Genomic DNA, 8549 nt, shown 5'->3' with positions numbered 1-8549 from the left:
AGGAATGCCACCTGTATATAAGCTAATTCAGAAGCACTCACAAGCAGGTTGTTAGTTTGCTCCAAGTGAAGTAGAGTATGTATTTTGTTTTTTTGCTGTCAAATACAGTTCCATGAGGAAATACTAATATACATTAAATCACAGTGTGTTCCCATGCCAGTACAGTGAATATGAGTCAGCACACTACTCAAATGTTAGACACAGTCATAAGACACAGTCATACAGTCCTAAACCCAGCATTTTATAAACACCCAGGTGGAACAAGTTTGGAGTTGATGGATTTACAAAGGTCCTCCAGGATCCACTCAGGGTAAGAAAACTGAACTGCAGCTCATCTCAGACTTTATGTGTCTGCAGAAGTCCCATGTTGAAATGATTCAAACTAGAGGGAGGAAAGAGATAAAAATAATGAAGTAAGATGAAGAAGGTAAAGAGATGAGAAGACAGAAAGACATGAATAAAAAGAAAAAACAGGCCACGAAGAAGGAATAAAGAGGTACTTCCTCTTTATTCCTTCTTCATGGCCTGTTTGTTTCATAGACTGTAGGCACAGTAGAGACCCAAGTTGAAATGATTCAAACTAGAGGGAGGAAAGAGATAAAAATAATGAAGTAAGATGAAGAAGGTAAAGAGATGAGAAGACAGAAAGACATGAATAAAAAGAAAAAACAGGCCACGAAGAAGGAATAAAGAGGTACTTCCTCTTTATTCCTTCTTCATGGCCTGTTTGTTTCATAGACTGTAGGCACAGTAGAGACACAAAGACAGAGAGAGGCAGACAGTGCCAGTTCAGATAGAACTGCAAACCTCTGATTTAGAGATAATCTCCTTATCCTCCCCTTTGAGATAAGTGGATATTGGGTCTATCTGGAATGACTCACTGCTGCTCTCTGTCTGTGAGCTTAGTTGTCTGACACACACATATACAGCACACATAACTATGGACTCATGCACATGAAGTCTGACTATAGAGAAGAGACATATACTGTATAGTATCCAAATTCAAAAACACTGTCAGGGCTATTATCAGGTCACACATGTTAAGTTTTCAGCATAGATGAGCACACACACTGTTTCTCTCACTCTCTTACACACACATAGACACACACACCCACAGTCTGTGTGTCTTGAGCACCCGTGGGATAGATAGCGTCACATTTAAACACTTAACAGCATAACTGGCTGTCTTAATGTGTCTCAGATTCTTCCTCTCCATCCTACAGCTGCTGGGAGAGATAGACAGATACTGAAGATGTTTCCACTAATGGATTAAAAGACAAATGGGGCTTTAAAGCCATAGAAGTGGTGTGTCCTGAGGAGATACTCATATGACATATTCTGAGGTGATTTTATCATATGCTATTTATATTAGCTTTGGTGAAAATGTATTCTGCAACAGCAGAAGTGCAATGTATCACATTGCATAGCACATGTTTTATGATATTTTCTGCGCCCAGTGATTTTGTCATAGGTGGCTGTCATCAAGAACAGCTCAGAAAAACTACAGCGGTTTTATAGCATGTGTGCATGTTTATTATTTTTACATTACTGTTTTGCATTGGCAAATATGATAACATGAATGCATTCTGTCTAAATAGATTCACGTCCTGGTGCTTGACTTTTTGTTATTTCAGAGTGTAAAATGAAGGAGCAAGTGGTAGTAAGTGTTTGGCTGCTGTGTTGTCACATCACACACAGTGTTCACAAATATACACATTAAAATAAATAATAATAGTGACTATAATTATCACCTGATTTTCTACTTTCCAGCACTGTACTCAGAATGCCTATAAATTTGCATGTCAGAAGAATCTTTAGAAAGAGGTGCAGTTTTTAATGAGTGATCTGATAACGAAAAAGTTTTCACTGGGCTGTTATACATATAAAATACTTATAAAATGAAAATATTTGTAATGTTTCATCCATTGCAGAGTGGGGAAATGGGGAAAATGTGAGAGAAAGAACACAATGTTGAAACAGAAAGAGGAATAAAGAGAATTAACCATTAGTCAAATGTTATTAATGACTCGCCCATATGCATGTGCTGGACAATTAACCATTCACAGGTGAATGCAACCGATAGGCGCCTTGCTTTCTCTGCGGCAAATCGAATGAACTTTGATAACATCAGTGGCATCCCTCTTTAAATCTGCACTCATTCATTCTGCTCTTTTTTTATTGCGTTGTCTGCAGCATGCTTGCATCCCTTCGGTTATCAAACTATCACCAAAATTTGCTCGCCCATTTATTGAGGTGGAAAAAGGGAAGGAGGACAGAAGAGGAGAGAGGGAGCACCCTAATTACTTTAGCCTGTTTTGCTGTCAGGTCATTAATAAAACCTAGTTATCTTCCAGTGATGCCCAGCCAGGAGCCTCCCTCAGCCATATCATCCCCTTATCAACAATAAAATATTTGGGAATTTTTTTGCGGAAAGTAATTCAAGATTTTTGTCTGGGTTGGATATTAAGAAAAGAGGAAAAATATACTGGTCATGCCAGAGATATTCATGGCATAATGGAAAAGTCCCTCTAAGTGAGTGTACTTGTTTCTACGTTTCCATGTGCATGCCTACACGTGTGTGTGTGTGTGTGTGTGTGTGTGTGTTCCAGCTGGATAAATGTACTAGAATTACACTGGCCTTGGCTTCATAAACATTGATGGATCTGGGTAACCTGCAAATGCAGATAAGGACTGTGGAAAAATCACTGGGGCTGCTTTTTACTCCTTGGCCAATGTAAATTTAAAAAGGAGTATACAGTATATGATATAGGTTACATATGCATTACTTATTCCTTTGTCCACATACATCAATGACAAGCAGGGAAAAATGAATAGTCAGTAACAGTGTGCCAGGGTTGAGCCATGCATATTTTACACCCACCTCTATCAAATGGAAATAGTTATGTGATACTGAGTTCATTTCCTGTACTGTAACCTCTTTGGCCTATGTGCTCAGGATTCTGGTAGATAGAAAACAGAGCACAAAGTTTGTAAATCAGGTTGGGAACATGGGATGACACTGTTCTCTACCTGCTATCATCTCTCTAGCTACAAGCCTGGAAGTAAGTTTGCATTTATTTATTTATTTGTTTGTTTGTTTGTTTGTTTCTGTGGCCAGCTGTATCAACTCAGGCAGAATGCTCACTGGATGTACAAGGGCTGGGTAGGACCACATCTGTTATAGTGAAAGTGATTATTCATGGGTATTATGCTGAGTCCACCTCATCAATTTGTCTTTTGGTGTGTTAAAGTAAGATTGTACCAGTTCAGCTGTCTGGCTTGAGTTTCTAAACCCTGTATCAGGTGTCACAATGAAACACACAAAATGTGTGTGCATATGTTAACAGTGTAGGATGTACTCAAGCTTTTAGACACAATTCATAACAGCTGTCTATTATCTTCATTTCCCCCCCAGCGATGACAGATTATTTCCAGCTGCCTTGAAACAGTACCGCCCTCAGCTGTGTACAGGTCTCTGATCACACAGGAGCTGTATTCTTCTGGAAACGGGGCCACTGGATAACTGGATATGGATTAGAAGATGGCTGTTCACTCAGAACGTCCTATCCAAAGGGAGGAGCAGCGCCGAGTTCAAACAAAGTGACAGGTGTCTCCTCGTGGTCACTGTTCAAAGAGAATGAGAAAGATCATTTGGATTTGGTCTGTTCAAGTCCTTAAACTATTTATATGTGGATTTAAAAGTAGCAAAGTGATCCTTTTACTTGACAGAAAAATAAGTTTTGTTAGTAGGACAGATGTTTACTTACAGCAAGTAATTATACAATATACAATGTATTCAGTTACATCCATGAATGAAGTTGAGTGCCCTGTAGCGAGGCAGAGAGTATGGATGCTGGTGGATGACATGTAGTGACCTGCATTTAACGTTTCTCACTCTCTCTCTCTCTCTCTCTCTCTCTCTCTCTCTCTCTCTTTTTTTTTTTTAACCACACTAACTTTAATCAAGTGACATATTCATTTCTATCATAGTCAAAACAACAATAATCCTTAACATAACAATTCCAAGGTTACAAGCACAAATGTTTTTAAAGATTTGGCAGTGAGAAAGAAAAAAAACTGTTTTATTGAGGATGCAGCACTTTCTCATTCAACTATACATTTAATAATCCTATTGAGAACCTAACTGGTCAGATTTCAGTGGTTCCAGGCCAGAACCAGTCTAAAATATTTTACTGAGTAAAAAATATATAAGATTTGTTGGTAATTGGCTAAACATTCAAATCCACTAATGTAAAGGTACAATGAGCACATTTTTTTCTACAATTGTATAGCACTAATTAAAGGTGAATATATTCTTAAAGCACCTTAGTGGCAACACACTCCAAACTTCCCTTGCCCACATTCTTCTCTCTCTGTCAAAGACTTGGAGTGTTTGGACATGATGAAAGAACATGTTTGCTATAAATACTGCATATGCTCTTTGTTTGTCTTCGATAGCCCTGTGGATAAAGTCAGTATCACAGCTGGTGTGCTGAGTTTGATTCAATCGCAGTTTCCCCAACACACACACACACAGACACACAACTCACAGAGAGACATGTAACCCACCCCCTATGATTCAGGGTCAGCCATGCCCATCTCCTCTACTCTGCATTTAAGACTCATGAATAAGTAATGACATCTCTCATCACCTCACAGCACTGACAGTCAGGCCAAGAGCTTTCATCTGCTCCAGCCCATGTTCAATGTTAATGTTTTCTTTCCCTCCTGATCATGTGACAGACAAGCAGCTGACCCGAAACCACCATAAACAGTAGCAACCTGTAAGTGCATGACGGTGAGGAAATGGAAATATCTAGCTAGACTGTTTGATTATCATTTAAAGTCATTACGCAAGTGGAGTCAACAGTGGCAAAGTTTTTCAAACCCCAGTGCTAAAATGCAAGGCTACTAGAAAGCATTTCTGAAATACGGTGGGAAATAAAATGAACTGAATTTGTTATATTATGGATTAATGTTGAGTTATTTAAAAGTTGCATATACTTTGGTATCTTAAACACAGCCTGTTTCTGACCGGCAACTAATAAGTTTCAGCAAAGAAAATTTTCTCTAAAGGTGCATTAACTAAGATTTTACACAGTGTCTCATAAAACAGGTGAAACTGGGACAGAACATGGTATTTTTCGCCTATACTACCCCGCTCAGTGACACTACCTACAGTGCTTCTGTTCTTATTCCAGCTTTTCTAAACTGTGTTTTCAAAATACAATTTCCAAATCAAGCTCACCTGCCACCTTGCCAGTGTTATAAGAAGCTTTTTTATTCTACACTCTGGTGTCAGGTTGGTCTTTCATATGAAATATCCTTTTCTCCATGCAAAGTGGTGCATTCCACCGCTACCACAGTGTCTTCAGAGAGCACAGCCAGCTAAGGAGGCAAAGCCACCATAGTTGAATAGATACAGAGATCAAACTGTTATATGAGGTGTTGAGCACTTATGGCTAGTGATGGCAAAGAACTAGAGCCACTGTGGTGAGATCACAGGGAAATGTAATGCAAACCACCAAAGCAATATTCATTCGCAGTCAAAGATGACATAAGAATTACCAAGGCAAGAATCTTACAAAGTGCTGTTTTGAAGAAGGACACGAGACATTAGCTTTTCATCCCGCATACCATAGTTTATATTGTAAAGTTTAAGGCTACAAATGGTCTGTGGAGTTTTCTTGTATAATAAACAAAGTTTCTATTTGCATTCAGTGTTATTCACCAAAATGCTTTTAGTATCCTGGAGGTCTAACAAACATTTTAAGTGCATTTCCTTCCTCGTGAAAAACATTGCAAAGGTGATTTTTCCTGAAAGCCTGCAACCTGCATCCATTATCTTTGTCATTACCTTGCTGAAGCATTTGCTGCATTTTTTGCACATTACCACTTTTACATAAATGGAATAATGAGTGCATAAAGAGCAAACAAAAACATTGCTCAATATCACTACTCAAAAACTCCACAAGCTATGTTTCATGTGCAGAAATGATCATGTTTTTGACTGAAAACCAAAACCGTCAACACAACCTATCTTGTCCCTGGGATATTGTGCTTCAAGTCAGCAGTGCATTTTCAATATTTAAGTAGTACCACAGTCTTTTTCTATCATATCTCCCAGTAGATCTGGACCTTGCGCTGAAGTTGTCTTATGCTGTGTTTCCACCACTGGACCCTAATGAGTGCTATACCCCGTACTTTCCTTAACCATCACACATATCCTCCAGGTTTGACACAAATCATCCTGTGTTCTTTTTCCGCTGTATTTTCTGTCTGGCAGTCTCTATTTAGAGCAGGTAGGGCCTGCTGCTCTTTCACACACACAATCAGCTGTGTGTTTACACACAGTGCTTGTAATGCTAATGCTTGCCAATCATCAGTGACTGCTTTGCGCACACGTTTCCCCTCCCCCTTGCATTCCTGGTACTTGATTTTAGTACTACCTCCTGAGGGGTGCTGAAATTTAGCTCCCAGAATGCACCTCCAAAGCGGGTGAGTGTAGTGGAAACATGCAGAACATGTGACGAGTGGTTTCAGTAGGTTCCTATAATGGAAAAACCCCATTACATACAAACAACTTCCTGTGAGCTTCACTTAAAGGTCCATTGAAATTATATTACAGTGGTGATGTATCTTTTTTTAGTTGATTTACTGATGTGTGCAACAGTGGATTATGACTGTGATTTGGCTCTAGTGCATATTATTTGCCATTTTTAAATATGTTGAAAAAAAAAACATAGGGTGATGGATTTGCCTTTAAGATGAGGATATAGTTTCCCTAGGTAGTAACTAATATTACCAAACCCATTTCCATCTATTATGACTCTCTCTCTCTTTCTTTCTCTTGCCTTTCATTTATTCGCCCTCCTCTTTGGTCACTGTTGAAGAGGTTGGCTTATGTCGTTCCTCCCCAGCCCCCTCTCTCCACTCATGTTTGCATATTCATTTCATGTTAAATTGATGGATTAAGTTACCCCTGGATCAAAATCAATCGTGGCTTGCTATTCCTTATTCCTTTGCACTGGACAACAATCCCAGAGAGAGAGAGACTGGGAAAGAGGGGATGCATTGAGACACCGATAAGGCCCAGTCCCATTATATGTCATTTTAAACAAAGAGGCAAAGCAGCCTGTGGAGACTCCCTATCAGCTATTAAACAGAGACATAGCATGCGGCCTGAGATTGATGATTAGCATTTTCTCCTGGTAGAATAAAGATGCCGGCCTGGACCAGCGATAAAAGGAGAAAATAAAAAGAAATGCTTCCCCTTTTCCTCCCCTCATTTCCTTCTTTTTCTTTAAGTTCTTTCCCTCTCTGTGTTCTTGAGTCCATAAATATCCATATCTATAAATAACAATTTCTTTCACTTTTTTCTTCCACTCTCTTCATATCCCTCACTCCCATCTATCTCTCTCATCACCCTCTTAAATCCCTTTCTTCTCTCCCCCAATCTTTACCAAGGTAAATAAATACAAGGCCGTGTTGCTGTCCTTTTGTTTTGCGTCGTTGTGTAATCTGTTAGGAGTGGACAACATGGAATCCCTTATGTCACAGCCGGAGACTTGTTAGCCCTGGCCAGATACAAGACAGAATGACACAGAATGAACGCGGGGTAAAAGAGGGGATTTAAGTAAGAGTTGGATAGGAGCATGTAGGGCCATTGTTTTCTTTGCTGTAAGACCAATGTCAGCCATTGTGCTGGGACAGGTTTACCAGCATGTAAGGGCTGCAAGACAGCTGGGTTTTAGATGTAAAGAAAAGATGGTTGCTTCTTGAAAATTTGTCTGCTGTGAAATGACACTGTATATAGCAACAGTAGAAAAATACATTTACTCCTCAAAACTACATAGAATCCTCTCATACTGTTTTAGTTGTCCTTGGCATAACACTTGACAGAGGTTCTGCAATAGTAGCCTTTTTTTCTTTATATTTACAACTTAATGAGGCAAATGCTATATGTCAAATGCACACTGACCTTTATTGTTTTTGTTGAACTGCTGTGTGTTTTTAATTGTTGTCCCCTTCATGAAATTCTATTTGGATGAAAAAATACATGTTTTTTTTTTTACTGGAATTTTGTGCAATCAGCTTGGCGTTTCTTGTTTTAACTTTCACTTTAAGTACTTTAGAACTTATAAAAATGACTTGTTCTGACTTGAAATGATGAGTTGAATGCTGAAGTTCACTCGATTCGTTACAGTAAGAAACAAAACCAGCAGACCTCCTAGCGTGCACTGTTTGAGAGTTAAAGCTTTTGAAAGGCTTTTTGTTAATTGTATTCTGAAAAAAAACATTTATGATGGAAACATGTGTGTCTGTAATGCATATTAACCTAGACAGCATGCAGAGACCACAAACCACTGTCAAGCAGCTCAGTTTCACCATAATGCCATTACACTTAAAACCAATATTCCCATGATAGTCTCACCTTCACAGTATGATTCCTTAACCATGACAGCCTACCCCTGGCATTTGGAATCACATTGATATCATTATTATTTTTTAAATGATTCAAGAAAAACAATAGGCATGAGTGATTACAA

This window comes from Monopterus albus, unplaced genomic scaffold, assembly GCF_001952655.1.
Source record: "Monopterus albus unplaced genomic scaffold, M_albus_1.0 scaffold31.1, whole genome shotgun sequence".
NCBI lineage: Eukaryota > Metazoa > Chordata > Actinopteri > Synbranchiformes > Synbranchidae > Monopterus > Monopterus albus.
The sequence above is the reverse complement of the archived record's forward strand: the minus strand, read 5'-3'. Positions refer to the sequence as shown.